The following is a 20,135-nucleotide window of genomic DNA, read 5'->3' on the forward strand; positions in this document are numbered from 1 at the left end:
AAATTCTGTATTTGTAAATATATATGCCTATTATTATTTAAATATAAAACCTTTTTATTTTCTTATATTGTTGGTAATTCTTGTATAGTAATTGGTTTCTTCTACCACCTTATCACCTGTGAACCATCACCATATTCCCTTGTGTTCTTCTCTCCCCTGTTTTGACTTCCTCCCCTCTCCTCTCTTGCTGCATGCCTCAGATCTATGGTCAGCTTGCTAGTTTTGTCTTGGGAAAGGATGCTTTCTGACAATTAAGGGGATGGGATGTGTTTTTAAGGTCAACACATATTTTAGAAAAAGACCCATTCCAATGGTGGCACAGCTTTAGGATAACAAATGTTATTTTGGGCCTCCCTGACCCACATGGCTCAGCAGACCTCTCCTGACTTGCCCACTGCTCCCCTCAGCAGTGTATTTCAGTCAATCCACCTGTTCCGTTCCCCACTCTGTCTCTGGTGAATCCTCTCACCCCCCACACTTCTGGCCTGTACTCCAGTTCTTGTATGCATAAATAAATAAATATTTAAAAAAATGTTATTTTGGTGCATTATGAACTGGCCCAGTTGGTCTGTAAAGCAATCCAATTGTACATAACAGTGATTCCAAGGTTGTTCAAATCTTTTGACCCAGAAATAACACAGCACAATGATTAAAAACTTTAAAAAAATGCATAAATATCTTCACGGCAGTGCTTTTTAAATGGCAAACACCTGTAATTATTCAAATGTGACTTAAAATTATAGCAAATAACATGAATTAATGCATGAATTATTTAGAAAAATGACAAATACAAAGAAAATATCAAAAAAGGACATGACTAAATAAAAAAAAGTTAGGTGAAAGTACCAAGAAATAAAACATGTGTATCCTGATTACACCTATGTGGAATTAGATGTGTGTACATTAGCGACTATGTGGTGCATTAGAATGAGGTTGGCCAATTAGAATTTAATGTTCATTGGGTTCTTTTCATATAACTGCTAATGTTTCTAAAAGATCAACTTTAAAATGTCACCTCTAAGTGTGAGAAGTGAGTGCTGGGGGGTTGGCAAGGACAGGCATTCAGGTGAGGACCAGGGCAATGGGTTCATTTGGTGAGGCTGAAGTCTCAGCTATTCCATCAGACACTCACCTGAGTCTTGTGAGGTGTTGAAATGTGACTAAGGTCCATACTTAGTTGGTGTTAGGCAGGGATACTATCCAGAAAAGTCTGGGTATGCCCAATCCAGAAGGATGAATGTACTCCTCTGCAACCGCTCCCTAAAGTTCAGATATCTAGCTTTCCCTCCTGACTGCTTCAGACTTGCCTCCCCAGTCCCACAATTCCATAAGCCAAATTATATTTTTAAACGTTTTGGAAAAAAAAAAAAATCTCTCCTCTTTTTCATTTGTTCCCTCCACCGAACAACCATGTCCATACTCTGTCTGCCTCTCTCTCCGATCCCATCCACCCTTCCTTTATTCACTCTGGTAAACATCTTCCTTTTTGCCAAGTTCAAATTTTATTGCTTCTGTTCTTTACATTCTGTATAAATGTTTTTTTGGTATTTATATTCCACAGATGAGTGAAACCATCTTATGTGGTTTTAAAAAAAAAATTAAATTTTGCTTTTAAAAAAAATTTAAAAGCTTTAAAAAAAAAAGCTTTAAAAAATTTATTTGTGCATACAAGAAGTGGGGTGTAGGCCAGAGGTATGGGGGGCGTTGTGTGTGTGTGAGAGACGATTTATGAGAAACAGTGGGGAGCAGAACAGGCAGATCTACTGAAATACACTGCTGAGGGGAGCAGCAGGAGAGGCAGGAGAGGTCTGCTATAAGATAGCTCCCTGACTGGGGATCCAACTCCTGCCACCTGTGATATCTTGATAGCCCTAAGACTTTAACCCCTGCACCACCAGGGAGGCCCTTATCTTTTGGTTTTTGATTAATTTCATTCAATTTAATCACAGCAAGTTCCATCCATTTTGCCACCATTTCATCTTTCTTCATAGCTGTGTAATACTCCATTGAATATATGTTCCATAATTTCTATATCCATTCCTCTGTTGAAGGGCACTTAGGTCAGTTCCATGATTTTGGTGATATTTTGTAGGTATTGCACTGGATCTATAAAACGATTTGGGAAATATGGACAATTTAGTGATGTTGATGATTCTAATCCATGACAATGGGATATCTTTCCAGTTCTTGGTATCTTCTTTTATTTATTTTAAGAGAATTTTATAATTTTCATTGTACAGGTCCTCCACCTCCTTTGTTAAGTTTATTACCTGGTTTTCATTCCTTTGGAAATGTTTGTAAATGGAATTGTATTTCTTTTCCCTTTCTTCTGTTACACATAGAAATGCCACTGATTTTTGTGTATTGATCTTATATCCTATAAATTTACTGTATTCATTTATTATACCTAGAAGTTTTTTGGTAGAATCTTTTGGTTAATCTAACTATATTAGCAGGTCATCTGTAAATAGTGACAGTTTCACTTCTTCTTTTCCAAGTTGAATTCCTTTAATTCGTTTTCTTGCCTAATTGATTCATCTCTACTCTGTTTTCTCTTCAAATCATATAAATCTTTTCCCCTTGTTTATTGCTTTGGCAAGGACTTTCAACACTATGTTGAATAACAGTGGTGATAGTGGACATCCCAGTCTTGTTCCGATTAGTTGGAATGCTTTGAACATTTTATCACTGAATGTGATGTTGTTCGTGGGTTTGCCATCTATGACTTTTACAATATATAAATAGGTTCTATTTATTTCCATTTTTGGGTGAGTGTTTATGATAAATGGATGTTGCATCTTGTTGAATGCCTTTTTGGCATCTATTGAGATGAGTGTGTGGTTTTTGTCTTTCTTTTTGTTGATGTGATGAAAGACATTGATTTATTTGCATATGTTGAACAAGTCTTGCATCCCTGGGATGAAGTTTACTTGATCATGGTGGACAATTCTGTTCATATATTGCTGTGTTAACTGTGTTCATATGGGTTTTGTTCATAGGATTTTTGCATCAATTTTCATCAGAGATACCGGTCTATAATTTTCTCCTTTTTTTGGTACTATCTGGTTTTGGGATCATGGTAATGTAAGGTAAGTGTTGGAGAGTCTGCCTTCTCTTTGATATTTTTGAAGAGTTTGAGTAGGATACATATTAGATCTTCTTTATAGCCTTAGCAGAATTTACTGGAGAAGCCATCAGGTCCTGGGCTTTTGTTTTGGGGGAGACATTTTATTACTCTTTCAATTTCAGCACTTGTGATTGGACTTTTTAAGCTATTTTATCCTTTTTCAATCTTGAGGAATTGTTTGAGTCCTAAGAATTGTTCCATTTCCTCTAGGCTGTGTGATCTATTTGCATAGAGTCTTTAAAATACATGCTTATGATCGTATGATTTCTGCAGTACTTGTAATTTTGCCTCTTTCATTTATGATTCTATTGATTTGGGTTTTCTCCTTTTTATCATAAGCATAACTATGTCAATTTTGTTGACTTTTTTTTCTTTTTTTTTCTACATTCTTTTTTTTTTTGAAGAATACACTGAACCTTTTTATTATTTTTTTTAAAATTTTCTTTAAATAATAAATTTTATTTTTATATTCCCCCATACAATTGCAAACCCCCCATTCTGACACCAATCCCTCCCCTCCCGCCCCCCCCCCCAAAAAGTGTCTCTGGTTCATAGTTTTTTGTTGATTTTGATTTTCACTTTCTTATAGTTATTCATTTTCCTGGTCCCTTATTTAATTTTTCTAGATTCCTGCTATGAGTGAGACCATCCGGTATTTTTCTTTTTCTTTTTGGCTTATTTTGCTGAGCATGATCCCTTCCAGCGCCATCCATGTTGCTGCAAATTGCATGTGTTTATCTTTTTTGAATGCTGAGTAATATTCCATGGTATATATGTACCACATCTTCTTGATCCAGTCATCTATTTTTGGGCATTTGGGCTGTTTCCAAAGCTTAGCTATTGTAAATAGTGCTGCTATAAACATAGGGGTGCAGATGTTCTTTGGAATTGATGTTTCTGTGTCCTTTGGGTAAATACCTAGGAGTGGAATTGCTGGATCATATGGAGGCTCTATGTTTAGTAGGTCCAGAAGTCTCCACACAGCTCTCCATAGTGGTTGGACCAGTTTGATGAGAAAGACATACAAGGAATCCAAATAGGAAAAGAAGAAGTCAAACTATCACTATTTGCAGATGATATGATAATATACATAGAGAACCCCAAAAACTCCACAGAAAAACTAATTCAACTCATCAATCAACTCAGTAAAGTGGCAGGATACAAAATCAACACGCAAAAGTCAGTAGCCTTCCTATACACAAACAATAAATCTGAAGAAGAAGAAATAAAAAAAAAACATACCTTTTATTATCGAAACAAAAAAAATCAAATATTTGGGAATAAATCTAACAAAAGAGATAAAGGACCTATACAAAGAAAACTATAAAACACTGTTAAAAGAAATAGAAGAAGACACAAAGAAATGGAAAGACATCCCCTGCTCATGGATTGGAAGAATAAACATTATTAAAATGGCCATCCTACCAAAAGCAATATACAGATTCAATGCTATTCCAATCAAAATTTCAATGTCATTCTTCAAAGAAATAGAACAATTATTGATGAAATTCATATGGAATCACAAAAAACCCCGAATAGCCAAAGCTCTCCTGAAAAAAAAAGAAGGGAATGGAGGCATCACACTCCCAGACTTCAAACTCTACTACAAAGCCATAATCATCAAACTGCATGGTATTGGAACAAGAACAGACATACAGACCAATGGAATCGAATAGAAAATCCAGAAATAAACCCACAGATTTATGGTCAACTAAACTTTGACAAAGGAGCAAAGACTATGCAATGGAGCAAAGAAAGTTTGTTCAATAAATGGTGCTGGGAAAACTGGGTCGCTACATGCAAAAGAATGAAGCTTGACCACTACCTCACACCATACACAAAAATCAACTCAAAATGGATTAAAGAACTAGACATAAGACCTGAAACCATAAAATACATAGAAGGAAATATAGGCGAAACACTACGTGATTTGCATATCAAAGACATCTTTACAGACACATCACCCAAAGCAGTGATAGTGAAGGCAAAGATAAACAGCTGGGACTACATCAAATTAAAGAGCTTCTGCACAGCAAAAGAGACAATAACAAAAACAAAGAGAAACCCCACCAACTGGGAGAACATTTTTGCACACAACAATAATAATAAAGGACTGATCACAAAAATCTGCAAAGGGCTGATGAGACTCAACAACAACAAAGAAAATAATCCAGTCCAAAAATGGGCAGAAGAGCTAAAAAGAAACTTCTCTGAAGAGGAAATGCAAATGGCCAACAGACATATGAAAAAATGTTCAACATCACTTGTAATCAGGGAAATGCAAATCAAAACTACCATGAGATACCATCTTACACCAGTGAGAATGGCACATATTAAAAAACTAGCAACAACAAATGTTGGCGAGGTTGTGGAGAAAAAGGAACTCTTCTACACTGTTGGTGGGAATTTTGTTGACTTTTTTAAAGAACTAACTCTTGGTTTCACTGACCTTTTGGACTACCTGTTTGTTTTCTATTTCATTCTTAATTTTAAATTATTTCTTGCCTTCTTTTGGTTTTTGGGTGCTTCAACTGTAGAATTAGGTTGTTAAATTGAGATTTCTCTCTTTTTTTTTCATGTGAATCTGTATTGCCATAATCTTCCTGTACAGTACTGCTTTTAATGTAGCTTCCAAGATCTGGCAGCTTGTCTCTCCATTTTCATTAGTCTGTAGATATCTTTTGATGTCTTCTTCTTTTATTTTTAAAGATTTATTTATTTATTCATACCAGAACTGGGGTATAAGCCAGAAGTGTGGGGTGGTGAGAAGATTCACCAGAGTGGGCAGCAGAACATGCAGAATGACTGAAATACACTGCTGAGGGGAGCAGCTGGCCAAACAGGAGAGGTCTGCTGTGCTGGCCTGGGATGGAACTCACACTGCAGCAGCTGCAGGTAGCTTCGTAGTTTGCGTCTTAACCCCTTGCACCACCAGGGAGGCCCCTTGATGTCTTCTTTTTTGATGATTCTTTGATCCAAGGGTTGTTCAGAAGATTTTCTTTAGCCTTCACATATTTTGGTTTGTTCCAGGATTCCTTTATGGTTAATTTCTAGCTTTATTGCTCTGTGGTCTGTGAAGATGCTTGATAAAATTTCTATATTTGCATATTTTCTGAAGCTTCTTTTACAGTCTAGTGTATGATATATTCTTGAAAATGTCCCTTGTGCACTAGAGAAGAGGTGGATTCATTACTTTTAGGATAGAAAGCTTTATAAATGCCCAGGAAATCCATCTGATCTAACACTTAAGATCTTTATTTTTTTGTTAATTTTCTGACTGGATGGTCTATTCCTTTGTGTCCGTGGTGTGTTGAAGTCTCCAATTGTGCTTGTATGTTTGTTGATATGTTGTTTTAGGTCTGTTAATAGTTGCTTTATATAACTTGGTACTTCTATAGTTGGAGCATAAATATTAGTAATATTTATCTTCCTGGTGAATTGTTTCCTTAATCATTATATAGTGTCCATATTTGTCCCTAATTAAATTATTCTTTAGTTGAAAGTCTAGCTTATCAGATAGGAAAATAGTTATTCCTGCTTTACTCTTTGAGTTATTAGCTTGTGTGACATATTCCAGCCTATTATTTATCGGGTTTTTTTTTTTTTGTGTGTGTGTGTGTTTTGATTTTAAATGGGTCTCTTATAAACAAAGTATTGATGACTGAAATTTTTTCATCTGCATTGTTAGCCTGTTTTTTTATTGGTCAATTCAGACCGTTCACTTTTAGGATGATTAGTGATATGAATTGTTTGTTACCAGTCATATTGTTTTTGATTTTTTATTTTTCTATTGCATTTCCCCCTTTGTTTCTATTCACTCTTTCTGGATGACTTTCCTTAGTATTTCTATCAAATTTTTTCATCTTTGTCTATAGGTATCTTATTCTGTATTTTTAGTAAGTGGGTGCCACGGGGACTTTACTTAAATTCCTATGTTTTAGGTTTTTTATGAGCTTGTATCTCCTCTCTGACATTTAACTAAACAGGTTCTGTCCATTTCTTCCTCTCCCTTAGTGTTTTATAGTTAACTAATAGTATTCTTGCTCATGCTTTTGTTGTTGCGTTGCTATTATCATTTTGTTGAGCAGTTTTGTTTTAGTTTTCATTTTGTACAAGAAATCCGTTCAGTATTACTTGAAGATCAGGTCTTGTGGTGACAAACTATTAGTTTCTGTTTGTTTGAGAAAACTTTTATTACACCTTTATACTTAAATGTTAATTGTGCAGGTTAGAGAATTCTTGGCTCGTAGTTCTTGTCTTTTAGAATTTCAAATATTTCCTTTTGCTCTCTTCTTGCCTGGAACATGTAGACTAAAACCAATGGAAATTCTGATTTAGGAACCCTTGTAAATTATTACTTTTTTTCTCCTATTTTCCGGAAATTTTTTCCCTTTATCTTTGATTTTTGATATTTTGATGATGATATCTCTGGGTATAGGTCTTTTTGCATTTAAGAATTTAGGTGTTTTTTCTGCTTGCTGGACTGTCATATTTAATTCATTCTGTAAGTTTGGGAAGACCTCAATTGTTTATTTTTTTGTTTTGGAACAATGTTTCTGTTCTTATTTCTTTTTCTTCCCCTTCTGGTATCCCAGTCATTCCAGGTTTCCTCTTCTAATTGATACTGATATTTCTTAAAGAATTTCCTCATTTTACATGTGTCTTGAATCTCTCCTTCTAAACTTATAATTTGTTCACATAAGTCTTCTAAAACTGAGATTCTTTTTTTGCCATTTAATTCTAATTAATGCTCTTTCTAAATGTGTCACATTTCATTCAGAATCTCTTTTTGTGACCTTTTTATATATTCAACATCTCTGGTAAAGTGCTCTCTTTGCTCCTGGATCTCCTTTCTGACATCCGAGGGCTCTGTCTCCCAGCTTTTGGCTGACCTTCCAGTATCTCATTTAACATTTTTAATATTGTTGTTCTGATGTCATTGTCAGTTATTTTATCTATTTTCCTCCTTTACATTTGTTTTATCTTTTGTCCTCCATCTTGCATAGAGGTGTTCCTTGCATCCTAGGCATGTATATTGCCTTATTTATAGCTATTTATGTATGTGTATAGTTGGGGATTTAGCTTTGTTTGTTTCTCTTCTTAGTTTCTCTTAGCATGGATGGAGGTAGGAGGGGATTAATACTCAATCTCCTTTTGAGGAGTGACAGTTCATTAGTTACATCTACCTGTTTTTTTTTTGTTCCACAGAAAGCTGTATCTGTGCTCAGGTTATCTATGCTTCCCACTTGCCTTCCTGCTTTTCCTTTCTTCTGAAGGCCCTGATCTATGGAGATCATGTCTCCTAGTGGGAAGAGCAAAGTCTGGGCCACCAGGCTCACATTCTGTGATTAATTTCCACTTGGCCCACAGACATTGTTTGTGTGTGTAGTGGGCACACGTGCTAATTTAACACTATCTCTCCCTCCCCCCCTCCCTCAACTGCAGCTACTGTAAGGGTGGGACTATAGGCACCCTCAGTTTACTTTTCTCTGTACTGTTGGGTTTTTAATGGAATCTGGCATGACTTTGTCTGGCTTCTCTTTGATCTTTCTATGGAGGTGAGAGTAGTGGGAGCTTTTGGTGACCAAGTGGTTCCAATTGTGGGCTTCCCAATTTCCTGGGTTGGGGTCTGCAGAATTCCCAATGCTTGTGTTGGGTCTGAACCCACTCTCGTGTCAGCAAAATTACCCTAGCAATTTCATAATGCCTTGAATTACCCCCATGGGGCTTGGGAAGTTTACACCTAGCCTGTACATGCTCCTTTTCTCTTTCTCCTAGTCTTTCCCCTCAGCAGCCACCAACCTTAATTCTTGAACTCCTTGGGAAAGTCTTGGGGCTAAATAGCCAGGACAAAGTGTCTGTGTCTTCCTAAGCAAATATTCTTCTTTTTTTTTCTAGTTGTTTTTAAGGGAGAGGGTGATTCCAGCCTCTCTATCTGCCATTAATAGATGGAGTCCTCCATAGGCCAATTCTTTGCAATTTCACTATTTCCTACTATTTGTGTTTCTCTGGTTTAGCTGAGACTGATATAGTGGCTGCAAGCACCTTATGGATGGGAATTTTCTATGGGATGAGTCCATGGGATGAGTGGTTTTCACAGCAAGTGAGTGATAATGCAGGGCCAGAATAAATCCTGGAGTGATCTTGACATGCAACGTTGGCTTCGTTTTTCTGACCCTGGGCAGAAGAGAAGGGAGGATTGGTTGAATGTTCTTTGTGAAGTTCCAGAGAAGAATTTGTGAGAACTGATAGAAGCCAGAAGCCTTCTTTTGAGATGCTGAAGATGATTTACCAGAACTCCCCCTTCTCCATGTTCTCAGGAGAAGAGACTCTTTAGACTGGCACTTTACTGCCACTCACCTGTAGAGGCTGGGATATGGGAGCTGAAGACATGTGCAGGAGCCACACTGTCATGAGGGGCATGGGAGAGTTCACTGGCAATGTCCCAAGAAGTGGTGGTAAAAGGGATTCCCAGGTGCTCTGGTAATTATAGCAGAATAACTTAAGTTCCATCTCATAGTCACAAGGAAGTTCAAACTCGTGGTCAAATCTTACACTGCATGGTAGTCCTTTCTGGTCCTTTTGATATGTGTCATTTTCATGGATGTGAGGTGGTTGTGATTAGTATCTCATTGTGGTTTTGATTTTCTCTTTCTGATGAGCATTATTTCATGTGTTTGTTGGCCATCTGCATCTCTACTTGGGGAAGTGTATATTTAGCACATCTGCCCATTTTGGGGTCAGGTTATAATTGCCAGCTGTTGAGTTGTATGAATTCTTAGTAGATTTTGCATATTAGTGTCTGGTCAGATTGTGAAGTGCAACCATTTTCTTCCTTTCTTAGGGTGTCTTTTCATTTTTTTTTAAAGATTTATTTATTTATTTATATAAGCGCTGGGTACAGTCAGAAGCGTGGGAGGATGAGAGAATTCACCAGAGCCAGAGAGGGGAGCAGAGCAGGCAGAAGGTCTGAAGCACATTGCTGAGGGGAGCAGCGGGCGGCAGGAGAGGTCTGCGCGCCATGTGGGACCCTCCTCTGGTGGCCGGGGAGCAGCCAGGAATTGAACCAGTGCTGCAGAGGCTGTGGGCAGCTTCGCAACCCAGCGCTCAACCGCAGCACCACCGGGGAGGGCCTGTCTTTTCATTTTAATTATAGTTTCTCTGTGCAGAAACTTTTTGTTCTTTTATTTTTGTTTTGCTCTTTTTCTTTTGTTATTTTTCTTTTATTTCCCTTGCTGTTGGAGTAGAGTCCCTAAAGCCATCCCTGAAGCTGGCTTTGTGGAGTGTTTTACCTATGTTTTCCTTTATGTAGTTTATATTTTCAGATCTTGTATCTAACTCTTAAATCCACTTTCCATTGATATTTTTGTTGCATGGTATGAAGTTGCAGTCTAGTTCCATTCTTTTGCATGCACCTCACCAGTTTGCCCAACATCTTTTGTTGAAAAGACTTTCCTTCCTTTCTCCATTGTATATACTTGGCTCCTTTGTCATAAATTACCTGTTATAAATTAACTTTCTCATAAATTAACCAATAGTAGTGTGGGTTTATTTCTGGGTTCTCTAATATGCCATTGTGTTTATTTTTATTCCAACACCATACTGCTTTTATTACTATGGGTTTATAGTATAGCTTGAAGCCTTGGAGTGTGATATTGTCATTTTTTTCTGTCAATGCTTTGACTACTTGAGTTTTCTTTTTGTGGTTCCAACAAATTTCACTAATGTTTGCTCTGTTTCCTTGAAAAAAATGCCATCAAAACTTTGATAGAGGTTATTGCCTTGAATATATATAATGCTTTGGGTAAGATGGCCACTATTATAATGTTAGTTCTTCCAACTCATGAGCAGGGAATATCTTTCCATTTCTTTGTTTCTTCTATCACTTTCAATAATGCCTTACAGTGTTTGTTATGTTTGTCTTGCAGCTGCTCTTTAAAATTTATTGCTAGTTATTTAATTCTCTTTGATGTGATAATTAAAGGGGTTGTTTCTTTCATTTCTGTTTTTTTTTCTTTTGCATAAGGAATGCAACTGATTTTTGTGTATTGATTTTGTAGATTAATTATATTGTCTTCAAATAATGGTAGTTCTGCTTTTCCAATTTGGATTCCTTTAACATCTTTCTCTTGTCAAAATGCTCTAGCAAGTTTTCCAGTACTATATTGAATAGTAGTAGTGAAAGAGCACATTTTGGTCTTGTACCCGATCTTAGAGGAAAGGGCTTTCAGTTATTTTTTTTTTTTTCACCATTGACTATAATGTTAGCTGTGGGTTTTTATTATGTTCAGGTATGTGTATTCTATCCCCATTTTATTGAGAGTTTCTGTTATAAATGGAGTTGACATATGTCAATATGATCATATTGTTTTTGTCTTTTTTGTTGTTTTTGTTGACTTGGTGAATTACATTGAATTTCATATGTTGAAACATCCTTGCATCCTGGAATAAATCCTACTTGGTCATGATGTATGATCCTTTTAAAGTATTGTTGAACTCGGTTTGAGGAATTTTGCATTTCTGTTCATCAGGGATATTGTTCTAGTTTTCTTTTTTTGTTATGTCTTTGTCAGCTTTTAGATCTAAGTAATGTTTACTGGGCCTCCCTGGTAGTGCAGGGGTTAAAGTCAGTGCTATCAAGCTATTGGCAGCTACTGCAGCAGGAATTCGATTCCCCAGCTAGAGAACTAACCCTCATGGTGCAGCAGACCTCTCCTGTTTCACCCTCTGCTTCCCTCAGCAGTGTATTTTAGTAGATCTGTGTGTTCTGCTCCCCACTCTGTCTCTGGTGAATCCTCTCATCCCCTGCACCTCTGGCCTAAACCCCAGTTCTTGTATGCATAAATAAAAAAGTAATTTTTGCCTCATACAATATGTTTGGAAGCATTCCCTTTACTTCAAATTTTGGAGAGAGTTTTAGAAGCATAGGTATTAGTTAGTCTTTGAAGATTTTGTAGACCTCATTATTGAGGTCTACCATTTCATTCTGGATGGCTACTTTATCCAGACTTTCACTCTTCTGATTTTCTAATTTTTCCTGTTTCAGTCTAGAAGGTTGTGTGCTTCTGAAAATTTGACTATATCTTCTTGGTTGTCTGGTGTGTTGGCATAATATGATCCTCTGTATTTCTGAAATGTCTCTTACAAAATCTCTCTTTATTCTGATTCTGTTTATTAGAGTTTTCTCTTTATTTTGAGTGAGCCTATTTATAGATTTTTGTTTGGTTTATCTTTTCAAATAATCAGTTATTGGTTTCTCTGACCTTCTGTACCATCTTTTTGACTTCTGATTTATTTCCACTCTAATTTTAATTACCTATTTCCCTTTTCTGCCTCTTTGGTTTTATTTATTGTTCTTTATCCAGTTTCGTAAAGTAAACGGATAGTATTGTATTTTTTTTATATCTTTCTTGTTTCTTGATATAGCCCTTTTTATAGGGCTATATATTATATATTAGGACTGCTTTGATATGTTCTCCTATGAATTCCTCATTAACCCAATAGTAATATAGCATGCTGTTTAATTTCCACATATTTCATGTCTTTCTTGATTTCTTTTTATTGTTTATTTGTAGGTTGAACCATTGTGACAAGAAAACTACTTTAGGGCCTCCCTGGTGGCACAAGGGGTTAAGACGCAACTGATGAAGCTATCTGCAGCCACTGCAGCATGAGATTGATTCCCGGCCAGGGAACAACCCACATGGCTTAGCAGACCTCTCCTGACTCACCCACTGCTCCCCTCAGCAGTGTATTTCACTCAATCTGCCTGTTCTGCTCCCCACTCTGTCTCTGGTGAATCCTCTCACCCCCCACGCCTCTGGCCTGTACCCTGGTTCTTGTATGAATAAATAAATAAATCTTTAAAAAAATAGAAAATTACTTTATACAATTTCAAGCATCTCTCATATATATAGCTATTCATAGCTATTCTTTTTAAGGTTTTTTTTTTTTTTAAAATTGTAGGATTGCTTTCCAACCTTTCACTTTAAGCTTATATTTATCTTTGGAGCTCAAATGGATCTCCCAAAGACAGCAGAATCTTAGGTCTTGTTTTTTTTCTAACCATCCATTTTGTGCCTTTTGATTGATGAATTCATCTCATTTGCATTAAAGGTCTTTGTTGACATATGAGGACTTTCTACTGCTTTTTGTCTTTAGTTTTCTGGTTCCATTTAAGTATTTCCTTGTTCAATATTTTGGTGAACTTTCTTTTCTTCAATTTTATTGGAGGGCTTCTTTCAACATTTCTTGTAGGGGAGTTCAAACAGATCTTGTTTTGGCAACATCTTTCAGGGTTTTTTTTTTTTTCATTTTTTAAAAAAGATTTATTTATTTATGCATACAAGAGCTGGGATACAGGTCAGAGATGCGGGGGGTGAAGGATTCACCAGAGAAAGTGGGAAACAGAACAGGCAGACTGCTGAGGGGAGCAACGGGTGAGACAGGAGAGGTCTGCTGCAACATGTGGTTTGCTCCCTGGCTGGCCAGGGATAGAACTTGTGCTGCAGAGGCTGCAGATTGCTTCATAGTGCGGTGCTTTTGCCCTTGTGCTACCAGGGAGGCCCAGTTTTTATTTTTCTTGGAATGCTTTTATTTCTCACTTGTATCTGAAAGACACTTTTGCAGGATATAGTATTCTTTACTGACAGTTCTTTTTTATTGTTAAGATAAATACCTTTTAGTTATTTAATCCTCAGGCTGACCTCAAGATGGACATTTTACCATCATTTAATAGTTGGGGGAAATATAGGGTTTAGGAAAAATAATAGACTCACCACAAAATTGAGTTTGTATTTTAACAAAGATCTACCTGGTTGAAAAATGTAATACCGTTGGGCCTCCCTGATGGCCTAGGGGTTAAGTCTCAGCACTATCACTGCTGCAGCCTGAGTTCAATCACTACCATTATTCACATATGGCACAGCATCCCTCTCCTGTCTCACCCGCTGCTCCCCTAAGCAGTGCATTTTAGTAACAGCTGCCTGTTTTGCTTCCCCCTTTGTCTCTAGTGAATCCTTTCACCCCTCCCCTCCACCCGCCCCACACCTCTGCCCTATGCCATAGGTATTCCACACAAGAAAAATAAACATTTAAAAAAATGTAACAACTACTTTACACTGACGTTCTTACCAGTAGTGTATAATTCAATAACCTGGAGATATTTTAAAAATGAAACTTATTTAAATACAATTAAAAAATTGTATCAATTTTATAGAGGTGACATTGGTTTATAACACTGTATATGCTTTAGGGATATAGGTTCAAACTTCTTCAGATGGATGGTAAGGAATATGTATATGTAGGAATATGTACATATAGCTAAGAAAAATTCAGTAATGCTGTTAGAAAATCAACAGTCCTTTCTTCCTTTTCTCTACCTATCCCTGATTTTCTTTATTTGGAGAAAACCACTTTTAATACTTACCTGTTTCTTTTTTTTTTTTTTTTAATAGAGGCATTTTTTTTTTCTTTATTTATTTGTTTGCTTGTTTGTTTTGTTTATACATGCACTGGGTACGGTCAGAAGCGCGGGAGGGTGAGAGAATTCACCAGAGCCAGAGCGGGGAGCAGAGCAGGCAGAAGGACCGAAGTACACTGCTGAGGGGAGCAGCGGGCGGCAGGAGAGGTCTGCGCGCCATGTGGGACCCTCCTCCGGTGGCCGGGGAGCAGCCGGGGATTGAACCAGCACCACAGAGGCCGCGGGCAGCTTCGCAACCCAGCGCTCTACCGCTGCGCCACCGGGGAGGCCCTACTTACCTGTTTCTTATCGCACATTTTTCTAAATAATATTTATACTGTTTTTGACTTTTGTGTATTAGAGCTTGACTGATTCTCCCCCATTAAACAGACAGCTCTCCAATCCACCCCAAAGTCACAAGATAATTGCTTGTCATATCTCTATTCAGATTTTATAGAATTATGACTGACTTTATATAACCTGTATTATTCAAAATTTAATTATGCAGTACAATTCTTGAAAATGATTCATTTTTCCTGGGGTTCGCCATAGCCCCAGTTTTGTTTCCTTAATTAAAAAAGCTACATACCACTAATTAATCATTCATTTTCAGACTTTCTGAAACACCAAAAACCTCTTGACTTTACATCTAAGCACACCAGATACTGTATCAATTTTTCTTTTTTGAGATATTCCACCTTAACTCTCCATCTTTAGATATTTCTTGTTCATGCCATTCTCCCCCTATACTCTTTTCTCTTTAATATAGTTAAATTACAATTTTAGCAACTTTATGGCTACTGATTAATAAAATGTCTCCCATCCATCAACAACAAACTGTATGTCTTACCTTCACTTTGTAAGGACATGACTGCCATTCCATTTACCTTCCCCTGCCTCCTTAGCATCCTACTGGTAAAGTGTATTTTTATACTTTTTAGTAGTCTTCCTTATTTTTATAATACATTTTGCTTGTTTTATTACTGTTTTATAGATTGACATCTTCTTAAATATTGTCATGTGCTTAATTGAAGATCTTCATTCTTGGAACCATGTATTTCCCCTTGCTATTCAGGGCAGGCTGTCCACAGCATTCAAGGAGCTAATTTAGGAACAGAGTGCAGCCATCAAGAGCACTCTTCTGAGACAGTGGAGCTCTTCACTCACAGATCCATTTAGCTACCAGGTATCCTGGAAGTCTGCCAGAGTACTGGACGAAATACTGTCAGTTTAATCACTGCTCTACAGGTATACCTGCAAGACTTTGAAGATCATATAACCCATGATGTAGAAGTCTAGGTATTTCATCTGCAGCTTCCAGGCCAACACCAAGAAAGTGAGCAGGCTGTGGGTCCCTTGTAGAAGATCCTGTATAGACTGGGGACCATATCTGGATTCCAGGCCCTGAAGACCAAGGAAGATAGAGCCAGTATGTTGGCAATGGACTCAGTAGTGCCCTTGCTGAGTGCTTAGAGCAGAGAATCACTGCAGAATCTGTGGAACATATAGTGATGATGGGGAGTGATAGGGCTAAATGGCAGTTGGGGTCAAACTTATGCCTTCTACTGTTTTGCTTTCTTTCCAGCAGCATTGAAACCTCATCAGCCCTTTGGCTGGAAGTTTTGATATTTGAGTATTTTAGATATGTCGTTCCATTCTCTCCTAGTCTGTGGAGTTTCTGCCAAAAGTCTGATGTAAACCTGATAGGTATTTTTTTGCATTCCCCCCAGATACCTTCAATATTTTTTTCTGCATTCCCCCCAGCTACCTTCAATATTCTTTCTTTGTCTTGAACCCTTGGAATTTTTGCTACTGTGTTTCTTGTTGTTTATCTCATTCCATGTAAATAACTACATGTTATTTTAGCTTCATGGATTTGTGTGTATATATATATATATTTTAATTAATATCTTTTTTATTTAAAGATTTATTTATTTACACAAGAACTGGGGTACAGGCCAGAGGTGCAGGAGGGTGAGAGAATTCACCAGAGACAGAGTGGGGAGCAGAACAGGCAGACAGACCAAAAATACTGCTGAGGGGAGCAGTAGGCAAGACAGGAGAGGTCTGCCACACCATGTGGGTATCTCCCTGGCCAGCCTGGAATTGAACCCATGCTGCAGAGGCTGTGGACAGCTTCACAGCACTGCGCTCAACCCACTGTGCCACCGAGGAAGCTCTGGATTTTTGTATATTTAGTTCTTTTCCCAAGTCTGGGAAGTTTTCATCTATTATTTCTTTGAATAAATGTTCTCTTCCTACCTCAGTCTCATATCCTTCTGGGATACCCATTGTCTGTATTGCTTTTCTTAAAGGAATTGAGTATTTTTTGTAATGATTTTTTTATAGCTTATATCTCTTATTTTACCTCTATATTACTATCATTGAGGTAATTGATTTTTTCCTTCATTTGGTTTATTCTGCTTCTCTGATGTTACCTTGAGTTCTTGATCTCATTTACTGATCCATTAACATCTTGCATGTTTTCCTATTTGAAGTTTCAATTTCTTTTTTTTTTTTTTAATATTAAATTTTATTTTTATATTCCCCCATACAATTGCAAACGCCCCATTCTGACCACAATCCTTCCCCTCCCGCCCCCCACCCCCAACAAGTGTCTCTGGTTCATAGTTTTTTGTTGATTTTGATTTTCACTTTCTTATATTCATTTTCCTGGTCCCTTATTTAAGTTTTCTAGATTCCTGCTATGAGTGAGACCATCCGGTATTTTTCTTTTTCTTTTTGGCTTATTTCGCTGAGCATGATCCCTTCCAGTGCCATCCATGTTGCTGCAAATTGCATGTGTTTATCTTTTTTGAATGCTGAGTAATATTCCATGGTATATATGTACCACATCTTCTTGATCCAGTCATCTATTTTTGGGCATTTGGGTTGTTTCCAAAGCTTAGCTATTGTAAACAGTGCTGCTATAAACATAGGAGTGCAGGTGCTCTTTGGAATTGATGTTTCTGTGTCCTTTGGGTAAATACCTAGGAGTGGAATTGCTGGATCATATGGAAGCTCTATGTTTAGTAGGTCCAGAAATCTCCACACAGCTCTCCATAGTGGTTGGACCAGTTTGCACTCCCACCAACAGTGCACAAGAGTTCCTTTTTCTCCACATCCTCGCCAACATTTGTTGTTGCTAGTTTTTTTAATATGTGCCATTCTCACTGGTGTGAGATGGTATCTCATGGTAGTTTTGATTTGCATTTCCCTGATGACAAGTGATGTTGAACATTTTTTCATATGTCTGTTGGCCATTTGCATTTCCTCTTCAGAGAAGTTTCTTTTTAGCTCTTCTGCCCATTTTTTGACTGGATTATTTTCTTTGTTGTTGCTGAGTCTCATCAGCTCTTTGCAGATTTTTGTGATCAGTCCTTTATCATTAGTGTTGGGTGCAAAAATGTTCTCCCAGTTGGTGGGGTTTCTCTTTGTTTTTGTTATTGTCTCTTTTGCTGTGCAGAAGCTCTTTAATTTGATGTAGTCCCAGCTGTTTATCTTTCTCTTCACTATCACTGCTTTGGGTGATGTGTCTGTAAAGATGTCTTTGATGTGCAAATCCCGTAGTGTTTCGCCTATATTTCCTTCTATGTATTTTATGGTTTCAGGTCTTATGTCTAGTTCTTTAATCCATTTTGAGTTGATTTTTGTGTATGGTGTGAGGTAGTGGTCAAGCTTCATTCTTTTGCATGTAGCGACCCAGTTTTCCCAGCACCATTTATTGAACAAACTTTCTTTGCTCCAATGCATAGTCTTTGCTCCTTTGTCAAAGATTAGTTGACCATAAATCTGTGGGTTTATTTCTGGATTTTCTATTCGATTCCATTGGTCTGTATGTCTGTTCTTGTTCCAATACCATGCAGTTTTGATGATTATGGCTTTGTAGTATAGTTTGAAGTCTGGGAGTGTGATGCCTCCATTTCCTTCTTTTTTTTTCAGTAGAGCTTTGGCTATTCGGGGTTTTTGGTGATTCCATATGAATTTCATCAATAATTGTTCTATTTCTTTGAAGAATGCCATTGAGATTTTGATTGGAATAGCATTGAATCTGTATATTGCTTTTGGTAGGATGGCCATTTTAATAATGTTTATTCTTCCAATCCATGAGCAGGGGATGTCTTTCCATTTCTTTGTGTCTTCTTCTATTTCTTTTAACAGTGTTTTATAGTTTTCTTTGTATAGGTCCTTTACCTCTTTTGTTAGATTTATTCCCAAATATTTGATTTTTTTGTTTCGATAATAAAAGGGGTGGTTTTTTTGATTTCTTCTTCTTCAGATTTATTGTTTGTGTATAGGAAGGCTACTGACTTTTGCGTGTTGATTTTGTATCCTGCCACTTTACTGAATTGATTGATGAGTTGAATTAGTTTTTCTGTGGAGATTTTGGGGTTCTCTATGTATATTATCATATCATCTGCAAATAGTGATAGTTTGACTTCTTCTTTTCCTATTTGGATTCCTTGGATGTCTTTCTCTTGTCTTATTGCTCTGGCTAGGACTTCCAGTATTATATTGAAAAGCAGTGGTGAGAGTGGACATCCTTGTCTTGTTCCAGATCTTAATGGAATTGCTTTCAGCTTTTCACCATTGAGAATGATACTGGCTGTTGGCTTGTCATAGATGGCCTTTATGATGTTGAGGTATGTTCCTTGTATCCCAAGAATTTCAAGGGCTTTTATCATGAATGGGTGTTGCACTTTGTCGAAAGCTTTCTCAGCATCTATTGATATTATCATATGGTTTTTATATTTCTTTTTGTTGATGTGTTGGATAACGTTGATTGATTTTCGGATGTTAAACCATCCTTGTGCCCCTGGAATGAATCCAACTTGGTCGTGGTGAATTATCTTATGGATACATTGTTGGATTCTGATAGCTAAAATTTTATTGAGGATTTTTGCATCAGTGTTCATTAGGGAGATTGGCCTATAGTTTTCCTTTTTTGTGTTGTCCTTATTCGGTTTTGGTATTAGTGTAATATTGGCTTCATAGAACGTGTTTGGTATTGTCCCTTCCTTCTCAATTTTTTGGAAGAGTTTGTGAAGGATAGGCACTAATTCGTCTCTGAATGTTTGGTAGAATTCATTTGTAAATCCATCAGGTCCTGGGCTTTTGTTTTTGGGGAGGTTTTTAATTACCATTTCAATTTCGCTGCTTGTAATTGGTCTGTTTAGGTGTTCTATTTCTTCTTTATCTAGCTTTGGGTGATTGTAGAGTTGTAGGAATTTGTCCATCTCCTCTAGATTGTTGAACTTGTTTCCATATAACTGTTCATAGTAGTTACTGATTATTCTTTTGATTTCTGCTGTGTCCGTTGTGATTTCTCCTCTTTCATTTATGATTCTGTGTATTTGTGCTTTCTCCCTTTTTTCCTTCGTGAGCCTGGCTAGGGGTTTGTCTATTTTATTTATTTTTTCAAAGAACCAGCTCTTGGCTTCATTGATCTTTTGGATTGTTTTTTTAGTTTCAATTTCATTTATTTCTGCTTTGGTTTTTATTATTTCTTTTCTTCTACTGGTTCTGGGGTTTTTTTGTTGTTCTTTT

This window comes from Talpa occidentalis, unplaced genomic scaffold (genome assembly GCF_014898055.3).
Source record: "Talpa occidentalis isolate TD23 unplaced genomic scaffold, MPIMG_talOcc4v2.1 talOcc4.5, whole genome shotgun sequence".
NCBI lineage: Eukaryota > Metazoa > Chordata > Mammalia > Eulipotyphla > Talpidae > Talpa > Talpa occidentalis.